Source organism: Mustelus asterias, chromosome 5, assembly GCF_964213995.1.
Source record: "Mustelus asterias chromosome 5, sMusAst1.hap1.1, whole genome shotgun sequence".
NCBI classification, from domain to species: Eukaryota; Metazoa; Chordata; class Chondrichthyes; order Carcharhiniformes; family Triakidae; genus Mustelus; species Mustelus asterias.
In genome coordinates, this window is record NC_135805.1 from 95242187 (window position 1) to 95256840 (window position 14654).

General features: G+C 44.1%; 1 non-coding gene across 1 annotated transcript; it reads left to right on the plus strand.

The window, feature by feature from the left end:
• The first annotated feature begins 14246 nt into the window (after positions 1–14246).
• On the plus strand, positions 14247–14440 carry LOC144494479 (U2 spliceosomal RNA). The gene has a single exon (XR_013498064.1). It is a non-coding gene; the product is annotated as a U2 spliceosomal RNA (small nuclear RNA).
• The last annotated feature ends 214 nt before the right edge of the window (positions 14441–14654 follow it).

The window sequence follows — 14654 nt, forward strand, 5'->3', positions numbered from 1 at the left end:
ATCTCTACAGTACAGAAGGAGGTCATTCGGCCATCAAGTCTGCACCGATGTTTATCCAGGCTTACCCCGTAACCCTACGTATTTACCCCGTTAACCTATATATCTTGGCACACTAAGGTGCAAGTTAGCATGGCCAATCAACCGAACCTGCACATCTTGGAGCACCGAGAGGAAATCCACACAGACACAGGGAGAATGTGCAAACTCCACACAGAGTCACCCAAGGCTGAAATTGAACCTGGGTCCCTGACGCTGTGAGGCAGCAGTATTAACCACTGTGCCACCATGCCACCCAATTGCATCCCATCTAATGCGTCACTCAGCTGACACCCAAGCCAGAGAGAACTGAATGTCTTTGTCAAACAGATCACCTTGTCTGAGCACAGCAGGTGGTGGAGCCGCTTGTGGCACTGTAACCCAGATCTATCCCATTTCTATCCTGTGCTTACCACACAGGCTGCGATTGCTTGCTAAGCTCTCTTTGCTCTGACTGGAGGATTGCTTCTCCTTTTTAGTACAGGTTATCCCTCTGGCCTTCAACCTCCTGCATCAGGATCGGCAGGTTCTGTCCAGAATCTGGGTGTCACGCCTCCATCTGTGTCACTCTTGCTGCTGCTCTATGACATTCTGCCATAACAAAGCACGTGGATAAGGAAGGAATCTAACTTTCTGGGACACCACTTAGAACCTAATTGCTATCACCCACTGGAACCTTATCAGTCTGATGTTGTTGGGGGAGGTGGGCATGGGTTGGGTGGACTGGATTTGGATGTCAGCACCCCAAAATATCATGGTGTGTCACGGTGAGCTCAGGGAACCCTGCTGAACTGTTCCCGTGCAGCCGCACATGCCTGTGATGACAGTGTGCAACTGTCAAGGTTATAGGTGAGGCACTTCTAGATGCTCACACTTGCAAATGTAACAGCACAGCCAGGAGCTGTCTGTCTTTGTTGTCTCCCCTCATCTCCTCCTCATCATGCTTCTGTTGCACACTGTACAGTTGATGCCAAGGTGTATCCCCTCATGAGGGATTCTCAGCATGATTCTTGACACTCACTCTGCTGTAGGGCTCTTCCCAAGTAGTCCAGGTAGTGAAAGGGATTGTGCAATATTTCCATCCCAAGTCTGAGGCGGGTTTGGAGGCAGATGTGTTGGCAATCTTTTGCTGTCGGATGACTTGCTAATCTTTTGGCATGTTCCTGCTTCTAGCTCATTTCAGAAAGTTGGATTTTGGGGGAGTAAGTCCTATAACCCTTAGATTGAATAGTGGAGAGCCCCTGGCAGCAGACTGGGTGATGGGGACCCAAAGGTGCATCATCCAAAGTAGCTCAGTATGGATGTGTTGAACTCTGAGGACCACAGGCTGTCGACTGCCCCTCTGCTATGTTGGTCACAGTACATTTTACATCATTTACACGTCTTCATCTTGCAGACCTCCTTGATCTTCCACTTGCAGTGATGGGACCCATCTCCCCCAGCAAGACTGCTGACCGTCCAGAGTCTTAGGTGCTCCTATTAGCGCTCCCTGCTACAAAGCCCACCCACTGTCCTTAGCTTGACAAGGAACTCCGAGATGGCCTCTTAAATGGCTGCCTCCTTGAAAATCTCCTTCAGGATCCTACCATTGCCACCTCAAGGTTCCTGACACAGAATTCAGCCTGCTGTTGGGATTGGGATCAGGACCCTAACATTCAGCCCATTGTTTCAGTGTATTTGTGGTTTACTACATTATATTCTCTGTGAGACTAAGCTTTGGTTGTATGCATGCTGCACACACATATGTACGTTGAGTGTTGGAGTCACCAACTTTGTCATTAGTGGATAGTCTATATTGCCTGGTAGCCACCCTTTTGTTTGTTGTAGAGGGTCAATATAGCTGGAGCAGCAGGCCCCAACAGAATGAAGGCTACATGACGGCTGCCAGGGTACTGGGTATGAACTGCACGATTCATTTCCTTTGGTCACACACCAGCTAGATGAAGAAGAAGCGGAATCTCTTTCGGCTTCAGCAGAAGGCAAAGTTGACATCTTTGTGAGGCATTGTGCACACTGCCAATGGCCCCCATAGGGATGTCTATAATCCCAGAGAAGCCTTGTGTTTGCACTGTATACTTGTCTGAGGCAAGAGAGAACGAAAGGTAGGTAACTCTGAGTACAGAGGGGGCTATTGTGAGTGCGCACTCTCTGTCAGCGGGAATGGTGGCACACGCTCAACATGCAGAGAGACTTGAAAAGTGCGATTAGCGCCGGTGAGTTTCTAAGTTCTGTTCTTCCAGGGCCAACCTGTGGGCCCCAGTGGGACTCTGGGGTGGGGGGGGATTCATTCAGATTTGATTGTGGGCCGTGTGTGGACAGAGAAGAGGATGCCAGCGATAGCCATTAAGGGGAGGGAGGGGGCACATTCCTGTTATGATCAGGGCACCCTTAAAAGACGGCGCCCTCTGCTCAGTGCAGCCGGGTTTTGCTGACGTGTTGAGGCTTCACCCCCCCACATGACGGTATGAAACAAGCCTCTTGTTTTTTTAGGCAGTTTGTTGTAAGATCTAGAGAGAAATCTGGTATGTTTCTCTGGAGAGAAACTCACTGGCTTTCTCACTGGAAACAACATTCTGCTGCTTTTTTGGTAAGATTCCCACTAGATACTCAGTGCCATCGGCCAGTGGGGGTTGAGTTCGAATGTGCAACTGATCCTGATGCCTTTCTGCTCAGTAGCAGGAGTTTACAATGTTGCTGAAATTGTGTGTTACTGTTTGTGATATACTGCACGCATCTAAAGAACATATGCAAAGTCAAACATTAGAAAAGCAGTGAGAAATATCAACAATTGGGAACCTGTCTCGGGGGCAGGGAATTCATATGGTGTTCATGGAAGTGGAAATGACTAGGGTTGGGAAGCATTTTCCGATCAGGGCCATTGTGATCTCCTGGACTCGTTTCGATCGCCTCAGGGGGTCGGAGAGGAATTTCCCAGATTTTTATTTTTCCCCATATTGGCCCTGGGGTTTTTCACTCTGGGTTTTCGCCTCTCCCTGGGGATCACATGGTCTGGAATAGGGGGGTGGGGGTGAGTTAATAGGTTGTAATGAACAAAGCATCGTAGCTGTGAGGGACAGCTCGGTGGATAGGATATTGGTATGTAGATAGGCTGGAAAATTGGGCGGGGATCCTGGATTCAGGATTCAATCCTGGACCGGGGAGCGGCGCGGGCTTGGAGGGCCGAAGGGCCTGTTCCTGTGCTGTATTGTTCTTTGTTCTTTGTTCTTTGTTCTAATTATCCTTCCATGGAATCTAATGATCATTGTGAATGACTCCAGTATTGTTACTGTGTGGTAGATGATTGTAAAGTTTCTCACATTTTCATGATAACTGTTCTAGATTTATTTTTCCTCCGCTTCCATTCACTAGTGCTAGTCTTTTGGTTTATTTTGAAGTAATTAACTGAGTTTACATTCTCTCCAACATTTAATATTATCACTGTAATTCCTGCCGCTGAATGGAAAGGTGTTAGGATCAGTTGTGCATGAGTATTTGACCGAGAGTCCAGCCGCAATGCACACACAACTGATCCTGATGCCTTTCCAGTCAGCAACAGGAGTATCAGTGTTATGGCGGGTCCCAATTCCTACATAGCCTGGATAGCTGGTTTGATACTTAATGGAGTTTTACATCTCAGAGTCATTATCTCAAGCCTCACATTGTACAATTATTTTGTTTTACCATCGTACTGAATAATGCCCTTGTCACAGGTACAAGAATTATAACGAGTTAACAGGTGCTTTCCAGGGGACCCCAGCTACTGAAGAAAAGAATAGACATTAATTAATAACACAAGAAGGGGTAAGCCCATACATTTTAATCCTTCTCAAAGTCTTTCTGATAGCTTCTGCAAGAAACTCTATTTAAAAAAGCAATACTGATGCATTTTTGATGAGAATTTTAATAATAGTGATTGGCAAATGAACAAAACATTTTGGGAAACAGTCAATCCCAGCATGATTCTTAATTTACTCATTAATACTCTTCAGTTTGCATCTTGGAGCTTAATTTGGGATGTCTATCTAGTTGCAAATGATAAAGTGAGTTAAGACACTGGGTGCACTTAAAAGTATCTCTCATTGTGACTGACATTGCCTCCGCACATCTGCAGGAAGTGCTCCCCCTAGTGCTGTGGCACAAATAAACCTTCTAAATAGCTTTTAAATAAAAATAGGGAAATTTGTGTTGGATGTCAATAAAATCAACATCGGTAGCCAGACTGTCGGTAGAACACTTCCAGGTAAATACAAGAATTACAAAGGAAGTATGTGCATTTTTAACAGCTCCTTGTTATCTGTTTAGATTTGGATCGGCGATGTAGCATGCCAAAAGCACTACCGAGAAAAGGCTTACGACAGTGGTTAGAAACAGGTTCAAAAATATATTGTGCCCACCAACCAAAGCCAAATAAACATGAGTCAAATAGCCTTGATATTACCCTCTCAACAATGGGCAGGATGAGGTCAGCAATTGATGGGGTGCGGGGGTGCAACGAGTGAGGTCAAAATCTAAAGACATAGGAAATATCTCCCCAAGCTAATGAGTTCCAGATGGGCAGGCCACTGTCTGTTACCAGGGGAACTCATACTCAAAGAGCCCCACAGGGAGATCAATCAGTGATTCCCCATGGATCTTGTGGGGGTTATCACAACAATGTAAATTATTTCTTTTTTTTACAGCACTCCTTATGGACCAAGAGGAACAGGAATTCCTACCCAGTCTCTCAAGGAAGTTTTGGCTTTCTTTCGTCCCAACTCCTGTATTCAATGTTCTGACCGATGAACCAAGCATGCTGAATGCCTTCTTCACCACTCTACCTTCTTGGTTACCCCTTCAAAAAACTCAATTAAATTTGTGAGACATGATTTTCCACTCACAAAGCCATGCTGACTGTCCCTAATCAGTCCTTGCATCTCTAAATGCCTGTGGATCGTGACTCTCAAAATAGAACATAGAACATAGAACATAGAACATTACAGCGCAGAACAGGCCCTTCGGCCCACGATGTTGCACCGACCAGTTAAAAAAAAAAACTGTGACCCTCCAACCTAAACCAATTTCTTTTCGTCCATGAACCTATCTACGGATCTCTTAAACGCCCCCAAACTAGGCGCATTTACAACTGATGCTGGCAGGGCATTCCAATCCCTCACCACCCTCTGGGTAAAGAACCTACCCCTGACATCGGTTCTATAACTACCCCCCCTCAATTTAAAGCCATGCCCCCTCGTGCTGGATTTCTCCATCAGAGGAAAAAGGCTATCACTATCCACCCTATCTAAACCTCTAATCATCTTATATGTTTCAATAAGATCCCCTCTTAGCCGCCGCCTTTCCAGCGAAAACAATCCCAAATCCCTCAGCCTCTCCTCATAGGATCTCCCCTCCATACCAGGCAACATCCTGGTAAACCTCCTCTGCACCCTCTCCAAAGCCTCCACATCCTTCCTGTAATGTGGGGACCAGAACTGCACACAGTACTCCAAGTGCGGCCGCACCAGAGTTGTGTACAGTTGCAACATAACGCTATGACTCCTAAATTCAATCCCCCTACCAATAAACGCCAAGACACCATATGCCTTCTTAACAACCTTATCTACTTGATTCCCAACTTTCAGGGATCTATGCACACATACACCTAGATCCCTCTGCTCCTCCACACTATTCAAAGTCCTCCCGTTAGCCCTATACTCAACACATCTGTTATTCCTACCAAAGTGAATTACCTCACACTTCTCCGCATTAAACTCCATCCGCCACCTCTCGGCCCAACTTTGCAACCTGTCTAAGTCTTCCTGCAAACTACGACACTCTTCCTCACTGTCTACCACACCACCGACTTTGGTGTCATCAGCAAATTTGCTAATCCACCCAACTATACCCTCATCCAGATCATTAATAAATATTACAAACAGCAGTGGCCCCAAAACAGATCCCTGAGGTACACCACTTGTAACCGCACTCCATGATGAATATTTACTATCAACCACCACCCTCTGTTTCCTATCCGCTAGCCAATTCCTGATCCAATTTCCTAGATCACCCCCAATCCCATACATCTGCATTTTCTGCAGAAGCCTACCATGGTGAACCTTATCAAACGCCTTACTAAAATCCAAATACCTTCCAACAATTTACCCACCACAGATGTGAAGCTCACTGGCCTGTAGTTCCCAGGTTTTTCCCTGCAGCCCTTTTTAAACAAAGGCACAACATTTCCCACTCTCCAATCTTCAGGCACCTCACCCGTGACTATCGATGATTCAAATATCTCGGCAATTTCCTCCCTAGCCTCCCACAACATCCTGGGATATACTTAATCAGGTCCCGAGGATTTATCTACCTTGATGCGCTTTAAGACTTCCAGCACCTCCTTCTCTGTAATATGTTCACTCCTCAAGACATCACTATTTATTTCCCCAAGTTCCCTAACATCCATGCTTTTCTCAACAGTAAATACTGATGAGAAATATTCATTTAGGATCTCACCCATCTCTTGTGGATCCGCACATAGATGACCTTGTTGATCCTTAAGAGGCCCTACTCTCTCCCTTGTTACTCTTCTGCCCTTTATGTATTTGTAGAAGCTCTTTGGATTTTCCTTTGCCTTATCTGCCAAAACAATTTCGTGTCCCCTTTTTGCCCTCCTGATTTCTCTCTTACCTCTACTCCTACACCCCCCATACTCTTCAAGAGATTCACTTGATCCCAGCTACCTATGCATGTCATGTGCCTCTCTCTTCTTCTTGACCAGGGCCTCAATATCCCGAGTCATCCAAGGATCCTGACTTCTGCCAGCCTTGCCCTTCACTCTAAAAGGAATGTGTTTACCCTGAACCCTGGTTAACACAATCTGCAAATCTAAAATTTGTTTTGAGTTCTTTAAAAATGTGGGCAATGAAACCTTAAATTTCAACATGGTTTTATCTTGTGGTGTGTCTGTCTCTGAAATAAGACATAGAATAAGCAAAAAAATAAACTTGCATTAAGAGAGAGCTGCAAACTAATAGTAGGAATTGCCAAAAGCATATTTCTATCAGCTCAGGGACCTTAGTAGCTCCACTGTACTCCTCCAATACTGTGATAACTGCTTACTGCTAATCATTACTCTCCAAGGTTTAATCTCAACTACTGCACTGAAGCTGAGGGGAAAGTAATAGGGCAATTGTTATGGGGGATTTTAACTTGACTAATATTGACTGGAATTGTTATAGCTCTAGCTCGTTAGAGGGGTCAGTTTTTGTTCAAAGCGTGCAGGAAGGTTTTTTGACTCAGTATGTAGACAGGCCAACTAGAGGTGAGGCTATATTGGATCTGGTGCTGGGAAATGAGCCAGACCAGGTGCTAGACTTGGAAGTTGGTGTGCATTTTGGTGATAGTGACCACAATTCGGTTACGTTCACCTTAGTGATGGAAAGGGATAGGCATGAACCTCGGGCCAGTGGTTTTAGCTGGGGGAAGGGTAATTATGAGGCTATTAGGAGAGAATTAGGAAACATAGGTTGGACTAGGAGATTACAGGGACTGGGAACGTCCGACATGTGGAGTTTTTTCAAGGAGCAGCTACTGCGAGTCTGTGATAGGTATGTCCCTGTCAGGCAAGGAGGAATTGGTAGGGCTAGGGAACCGTGGTGCACCAAAAAAGTTTCTTTGTTGGTTAAAAAGAAAAAGGAGGCTTATGTTCGGATGAGACGTGAGCACTCGGGTAGTGCACTAGAAAGCTTTAGATTGGCTAAGAGGGAGTTGAAGAGCGAGCTTAGAAGGGCTAAAAGGGGACATGAGAAGACTTTGGCGGATAGGGTTAAAGAGAATCCTAAGGCGTTCTATAGGTATGTCAAGAACAGAAGGTTGGTTAGGGCAAGTTTAGGGCCAGTTATAGATGGCAGAGGGAAGTTATGTGTGGAACCGGAGGAGATTGGTGAAGCATTGAACCAATATTTCTCTTCGGTGTTCACGCAAGGGGACATGAATATAGCTGAGGAGGACACTGGGTTGCAAGGGAGTAGAATAGACAGTATTACAGTTGATAAGGAGGATGTGCAGGATATTCTGGAGGGTCTGAAAATAGATAAATCCCCTGGTCCGGATGGGATTTATCCAAGGATTCTCTGGGAGGCAAGAGAAGTGATTGCAGAGCCTCTGGCTCTGATCTTCAGGTCGTCGTTGGCCTCTGGTATAGTACCAGAAGATTGGAGGTTAGCGAATGTTGTCCCATTGTTTAAGAAGGGGAACAGAGACTTCCCCGGGAATTATAGACCGGTGAGTCTCACTTCTGTTGTCGGCAAGATGTTGGAAAAAATTATAAGGGATAGGATTTATAGTTATTTGGAGAGTAATGAATTGATAGGTGATAGTCAGCATGGTTTTGTGGCAGGTAGGTCGTGCCTTACTAACCTTATTGAGTTTTTTGAGAAAGTGACCAAGGAGGTGGATGGGGGCAAGGCAGTGGACGTGGTATATATGGATTTTAGTAAGGCGTTTGATAAGATTCACCATGGTAGGCTTCTGCAGAAAATGCAGATGTATGGGATTGGGGGTGATCTAGGAAATTGGATCAGGAATTGGCTAGCGGATAGGAAACAGAGGGTGGTGGTTGATAGTAAATATTCATCATGGAGTGCGGTTACAAGTGGTGTACCTCAGGGATCTGTTTTGGGGCCACTGCTGTTTGTAATATTTATTAATGATCTGGATGAGGGTATAGTTGGGTGGATTAGCAAATTTGCTGATGACACCAAAGTCGGTGGTGTGGTAGACAGTGAGGAAGGGTGTCGTAGTTTGCAGGAAGACTTAGACAGGTTGCAAAGTTGGGCCGAGAGGTGGCGGATGGAGTTTAATGCGGAGAAGTGTGAGGTAATTCACTTTGGTAGGAATAACAGATGTGTTGAGTATAGGGCTAACGGGAGGACTTTGAGTAGTGTGGAGGAGCAGAGGGATCTAGGTGTATGTGTGCATAGATCCCTGAAGGTTGGGAATCAAGTAGATAGGGTTGTTAAGAAGGCATATGGTGTCTTGGCGTTTATTGGTAGGGGGATTGAATTTAGGAGTCGTGGCGTTATGTTGCAACTGTACACAACTCTGGTGCGGCCGCACTTGGAGTACTGTGTGCAGTTCTGGTCCCCACATTACAGGAAGGATGTGGAGGCTTTGGAGAGGGTGCAGAGGAGGTTTACCAGGATGTTGCCTGGTATGGAGGGGAGATCCTATGAGGAGAGGCTGAGGGATTTGGGATTGTTTTCGCTGGAAAGGCGGCGGCTAAGAGGGGATCTTATTGAAACATATAAGATGATTAGAGGTTTAGATAGGGTGGATAGTGATAGCCTTTTTCCTCTGATGGAGAAATCCAGCACGAGGGGGCATGGCTTTAAATTGAGGGGGGGTAGTTATAGAACCGATGTCAGGGGTAGGTTCTTTACCCAGAGGGTGGTGAGGGATTGGAATGCCCTGCCAGCATCAGTAGTAAATGCGCCTAGTTTGGGGGCGTTTAAGAGATCCGTAGATAGGTTCATGGACGAAAAGAAATTGGTTTAGGTTGGAGGGTCACAGTTTTTTTTTAACTGGTCGGTGCAACATCGTGGGCCGAAGGGCCTGTTCTGCGCTGTAATGTTCTATGTTCTATGAAGCTTTTAATGCTTAGGCCCAGACTATTTACAATCATATTGCGTGAAGGGAACTAACAATTTATCACTAAGTTGGATATGAATTTGGAGAGCCGATTTCTGCCCACTATTCCAAAACCAGTTTTAACATCCGCCCATGTTTCTGACATTATGATGATGCATTTTTAACAACATTTAATTCAGGTCCTGAATACCTGTAGATTACATACACACCGTGCAAAGGAAATAATACTGGTGTGAAATCCTTGGCTATTAGAAATTTCACTTTATTGCTGAAGAATCTAATTCTGACTTTGTACGTCAACTTCAACAAAGCGGAAACTGTCTCATGGCAACACTAGAGGTGGAACATACATACACTTTTAAACTGAACCAAGAGTTGGCTGGGGAAAAGCAACAGTCAGATTTAAACAGTCCTATTACAGGGTTGGAAGAGCAATGGAATAGTGGACATTTTGAACACATATGACTCTTTTTCAGAGTTGAAGAGAGGTAGAAATGTGGTGGGTTTCATACTGTTGAAGAGTAGGGGGTGGAGAAGGTGGCAGAAAATAGGTCAGGGTTAGTTTGGAGCTCAACACAAGCTGGAAGAACGGCACCTCGTCTTTCAAATAGGCACTTCACAGCCTTCCAAACTTAATATTTTCAACAACTTCACACCATGAACTCTGTCCTCCATTTTGATCTTTTTTCAACACATTCCTACTTCTCTTTAGTTCTGAAGAAGAGTTGTTAAGATTCAAAATGCTAACTCTGTTTCTCTCTCCACAGATGCAGCCAGACCTGCTGGTGTTTTCTAGCATTTCCTGTTTTTATTATAGAACAGTGAATGTATTTCTGTTGATCTCGCTGCTGTTAAGGAAGGCATCAGCAGATCGCATAGCATTAGTTCAGGGTCCTCAAATATGCCAATTCAAGCACATAATAATCCAAAATATATCTGTCCTTGAGAGATCTCGAGAGACAATGGCTGCAGCATAAGGCAGACATTGTCAGTTATTATGCACTTGTTTCTGCTCCAGCTCAACGTGTTAAGATCTTAAGGTTCCAAATTCACATTCTGTCCAGCCAGCTGCATTCTGCAATTATGTCAATTCTTCTATTTTCTCGGCAAATCGGTATGCTTTATCATAGCACATTGCTGTACTTGGCTTCATGGACAATGAGAAATCCCTTGTGTTCCAATTCATTCAGATATGGTAGACAGATCACACCTTACAAAAGGGTTATGCACTTCTGTCCATGGAGATATTATCATTTGCATGTAGATGTCAAATGCAATAATGGCACTACAAGTTTGCTCTCAGTCATAGATTCTCAATAACCATTTCCTTCAATCACAGGAAACCCCTACCAAACACAACAATAAAACTGCTTACACTTTAAAACAATCAACATAACCCAGCGACAACAATGAAACTGCTAAGTATAAAACATGTATAATGGGCAGCTGATACAAAATCATCCATATTGCACTATTATCCAAATAGAAAATGATCCCTGGTTAGATATGGAAATCGGTAAACTTGCTGGTGATGATAATGCACATTTTGAAAGAAAGCCAAAATATTTTGGATTTCTTTTTTTTTAACCATTTTGCCAACCCAATTATAATCTCACAATTTATAACGTTATTTGTGTTGTTCATCTAGGTTGCTAATAATTCTACATATATTCTTACTTCTTTGTTGATGTATAAACACAGATCCACAACTCATGATTGAAGTATTTGGAAAAATAGGACATTTTTAAATACAATTGTAATTACACTAGATCTAACTCACCCCATCATTGATATTGATGTTGGTTCCCCAGGGGAAGGAAGGGAAAGCTGTACAGTAAGTGAATTCTGTCACTCTTCAACACCTAGTAGGAACCAGTGGAAGAGCAACATTCAAAGAGGTCTGAGGACAGATGTTGCCCCCAGTTAAGGAAGGAACATGACACATGGGAAGAAGGGGATCCTGCAAGTTTCCTTCCAAGCCACACATCACCCTGACTCAGAATGATACCACCGTTCCTTCAGTGGGTCAAAATCCTGAAACACCCTTCCTAACAGCACTGTGGATGTCCCTACACCACATGGATTGCAGCAGTTCAAGAAGGTGGCTCATACTATCTTCTCAAGGGCAATTTCATATGGGCCTCAAATTCTGGCTGGGCCAGCCACATCCTGTGAAAGTATTAAAAAAATGAAAAGGAAATAAAAACAGTAAGAGAACAGAGTCAATTTCAGCAAGCTATTATAATTGCTGGATATTTTCACTTGGTGCTGTCTATTGTTGCTCAAAGCAGTGCAAAGTACAAACTAAAAATACCGGTGTTAATTTGGAAATCTGAAAGTGCCTCTATCAAGGAGCTCATAGCTATTGAGAGTTCTTAATTAAAACTGTCAGATATTTCCTGCTGATTTTCAGCCACTAGCAACAGAAAAAAAGGTAACTCTTTGCTTTCAGCTAAGGGAGGATAGACAGGACATTCCTCTGTGATCTACTACTCATCGGGCCACCTGCAAGTCGTTTAAAGCCAGCTGTTGTCGACCCCATGCTGAACTTCAGCTTAGAAGGAGCTGGCCAATGGCCAAAGTCACCGTGAGGGGCTTACTTTCACTTCAGTAACTAACCTTGTTCTCTTGTGATGTGCTATTCATTAAAAAAAAGGATCCATAAGGAATGTGTATGGTAAAAGCTGAAGAGATCATTGAAGTAGGTAGATAAACATTAGATCATCAAAAGAAAAATACTTTGATAGCAGTAATATTTAAATAAAACGTTTATAAATAATTACAACTCAGGTTAACATCCTTTTATTTCCTCATTTTAATGTTGATTTATGGAAATCAGGAAACCAGTGTACAAGAGAAACTGATATCCCATTCTACTCACTTACATGCGAGAACTGGCTTATTGGGTCAAACTGCATGATTTTCTCACCCATCTTGGGAATCTGCCATTCAACATTTGTTAAAACATCACTGATCCACGTGCCAGACAAACTGTGCAGTTCATGTGCATATGTGAGTAGACACAAAATAAGTAGCTACAAAATTCTGTAATGTGGAACAAACCACAACATTCAGGCTATGTTGCCAGAATTCACGTGATCATGGTAAGCAATACTCTTACAGAATGGTTCATTTTCAAAATTGACACAAGAAGGTTGGCTTACTCTGGGAGATAAGTATAATGGTGTCATGCAGTGACAATTCTGACTGAATAACACACAGAGGCTTTAGGCATTGTGATGGTGTCACATAATGCACAGTTAACACCACCATACTGGCAATCCAAAACTTAAATTTATGAATGTAGGATTTAAGATGATGATGTTTTGGGTTTTTTTTCATTCAAGGTAAAATGGAGCAATGAAGAGGGTCAGGTGATCAACTTTGAATTCTGCCCAACAACTAGATAGCATGGTTACCACGGGGACAGGAGGGCCCAGTCGAGACTGACTTGGAGCAAGGTGCAAAATATTTACACCTGAAAGGAGAGGCTGGAACAGCTGGGTTAATTGTGAACAGACTTTTGGGCTGGAATTTTTCCGCCATGGGAATCGGAGCAGGTGAGGAGCAGTCCATGAGGAAGGTCCGTTGACCTTGGGCGGGATTTCACATTTTCGGGATGAGCGAGGCCATAAAATCCCACCCTTGGTCTCAATGATTTTGGACAGAAAAAAGAGAGAGAGGTCTCAGAGACAAGAAGCTGCAGCTGTTGTGGTCAGCAGAGTGGAGAAAGCTGTGAGTCTTCTACCTGCAACCAGCAGAATGCAGGAAGAAGGATAATCTCAAGCTGAAGAGAAGCATCCTGCGGTACTCGATGACTTGGTCCCAGCGAGGCCAAGAAGAGAAATTGCCAGAGTGAATTGATTTGATTTGACTTATTATTGTTACATGTATTAGCTTACCGTGAAAAGTATTGCTTCTTGCATGCTATACAGACAAAGCATACCATTCATAGAGAAGGAAAGGAGAGAGTGCAGAATCTAGTGTTACAGTCATAGCTAGGGTGTAGAGAAAGATCAACTTAATGCGAGGTAGGTCCATTCAAAAGTTTGATGGCAGCAGGGAAGAAGCTGTTCTTGAGTCGGTTGGTACGTGTCCTCAGACTTTTGTATCTTTTTCCCGACGGAAGAAGGTGGAAGAGAGAATGTCCGGGGTGAATAGGATCCTTAATTATGCTGGCTGCTGTTCTGAGGCAGTGGGAAGTGTAGACAGAGTCAATGGATGGGAGGCTGGTTTGCGTGATGGATTGGGCTACATTCACGACCTTTTGTATTTCCTTGGGGTCTTGGGCAGAGCAGGAACCATACCAAGCTGCGACACAATCAGAAAGAATGCTTTCTATAGTGCATCTGTAAAAGTTGGAATGGCCCTTCCTGCTGATAGTCAGTGTGGAAATTTGCTGAAAACTGGAGGAAATACCTTTCAATGATCATTCAACATTATGACCTGACAAAGTGGAGAGATGTGAATCTATTGGAGGTTAGGGGTGACTGTGCACTGGTTCCTATGAAAAATGTAATCCTGTGGAGTGTGCTGTATTGTATACATGTGTGGCATAGGGTTGTCGGTCATATTAAAGCATTAACAGTGCTTCTCTGCTTTTTGGCTAAGATCAAGTGTAGTATCTGTTCTTATCAGTTTACTAACTGATACGACTCCTATCTGGGGGCCATATATTAAATTGATTTTTGGGACAGGGCATTGGAAAAGGGGCTTGCTCCTTTCACTCCATAGAATCCATAGAATCCCTACAGTGCAGAAGGAGACCATTCGGCCCATTGAGTCTGCACCGACAACAATCCCACCCAGGCCCTATCCCGTAACCCCACATATTTACCCTGCTAATTTCCCTGGGCATTAAGGGGCAATTTAGCATGCCAATCCACCTAACCCGCATATCTTTGGACTGTAGGAGGAAACCCATGCAGACACAAGGAGAATGTGCAAACTCCACACAGACAGTCACCCAAGGCTGGAATTGAACCCGGGTCCCT